Source organism: Dendroctonus ponderosae, unplaced genomic scaffold (genome assembly GCF_020466585.1).
Source record: "Dendroctonus ponderosae isolate FM_Combo_2020 unplaced genomic scaffold, Dpon_F_20191213v2 Dpon_F_20191213_1, whole genome shotgun sequence".
NCBI classification, from domain to species: Eukaryota; Metazoa; Arthropoda; class Insecta; order Coleoptera; family Curculionidae; genus Dendroctonus; species Dendroctonus ponderosae.
Genome location: NW_026017110.1, coordinates 45,666,942 through 45,668,654, shown reverse-complemented (window position 1 = coordinate 45,668,654; position 1,713 = coordinate 45,666,942). Strand labels below are relative to the sequence as shown.

The 1,713-nt window shown below is 36.3% G+C and overlaps 1 protein-coding gene across 1 annotated transcript in view; it reads right to left on the bottom strand.

The window, feature by feature from the left end:
- Positions 1 to 1,713, bottom strand: part of LOC109541358 (disheveled-associated activator of morphogenesis 1) — a 79,944-nt gene that overhangs the window by 2,837 nt on the left and 75,394 nt on the right. The window lies entirely within an intron of this gene.

Genomic DNA, 1,713 nt, shown 5'->3' with positions numbered 1-1,713 from the left:
TTAGCCGTGGCAGGATGCAACTTCGGTTGTAGTTTTGCGGGGTTCAGAGATAGATTGATAATACTCCGATAGAGTAAAGTTACTACTGTAAATTAAGTTATAGGTAGGTAACTGTTGACTCCAAGTGATGCACTCTGCGTGAGTCGCTCTTTGCTTGAGACACGTTTGGCGCTTGTAGCTGATTCTGACATGTTTTAGTTATTCTCATAATAATAATATACTCAATTACTTTTTCTAAATTGATTTTAGATGTATTTTCTCGATCGACCACCTGACGAACTGCCATTACAATAACATTGTTTACCATTTGGGAGTGTAAATATGTGTTTTCATAGTAGTTGATGTTTACTTGTACCAAGTATAAACGAACGCCCCTATAATAGTAACATTGCTTTTGAAAATACATACTGGGTTCGGCTAATTTATAAGAGCTTTCAAACATGAAGATTTATTATTATTTTAATAATGGGTGTTGATTTGACATAAAAAGTCGCTCATTAGTAGATAGTAGGAGGTAAAGAGTAAAATGGTGCGCACCAGTACACAAACACGAATTTTCATCGTAAAACATTTTTGATCGGACCATCCATCCAGTATCCACCCAGTCAGCGCCGATAAGGAAGAGTCTGTCAAGGTGATCGACCACACGACAAATCAACTGTTGGATTAATTTGAAATTGGCGCTTTTTGGTTTTAATCATTTCAGAAAGTTGACAGTTAGGTTAGAAGTGTGCAAGACATAGAATGAGTTTGTAGTAATTCGGCTTTTCAATTATAACGTAAAATATTTTCAATTGTGGAACTTTTGTATAACTGTGAAGTTACTTAGTTAGTGAAGTAGAACTGTGTAAGTTACACTGCAGGAGAAAAAAGTCCCAATTCTATCAACAGTTTTACGTTTTTCAATAGTTATACATACGCAATAAATAAACTCAATTCCAGAAAATAACCGGGTTTACTTAAACCCCAATATATTGATCCAATCGAGCAAGATAATCAAAAATCCCAAGGAAAAGAAACAAAATAACAAAGAGTGAAGCGGCGTCCATCTTGCTCTCCAAAATAGAAAGCATCATCACGAATTTGCAAGACATAAAAGAGCCTTTGAGTGAGAGTGAAGTTTGTTCGAAGGTTATAAACAACTTGCCTCAAAAGTTGAATGCCTTCAGAACGGAATGGAATTCTGTAACTGCGAATCGTCAGACCTTCACGAATCTGACTCTCTTTTGAAAGAACGACTTGAAGCTCGACTTTTGAGATAAAAATTAAGAATGACAGCTATGGATGTTTTACACAACAAGACTACTCGATTGGGACTGCAGGTGAATACCCTACAGGCAAAACTCGATGAACAATCACTTATAGTAAATAATAAATAGTCAATGAATGAAATTAAGACACGCCAACTGTAATTATTGCAAGAAGAAAGGGCATTGGATGCGGGGGTGCTGAGCACGAATAGATGCAAAGAAAAATAAAACGGAAATGTAAGTACTGAAAGTGATACAAAAGAATGGATATTCAGGTGCGAACATGCACATGACGAATCAATTGAAATATTTTTCAAAACTTGAAAGATGACCTGCGCCAGTACTAGTGAAAATAGCCAACGGCAAGGTTAATGAAGCCGCAGCTAAAGGAACAATTAGTCTGCAAGCTCTAGTGAATACTAAGTGGCATGACAAGCTAATGATTAATGTGCTTTATGTTTCA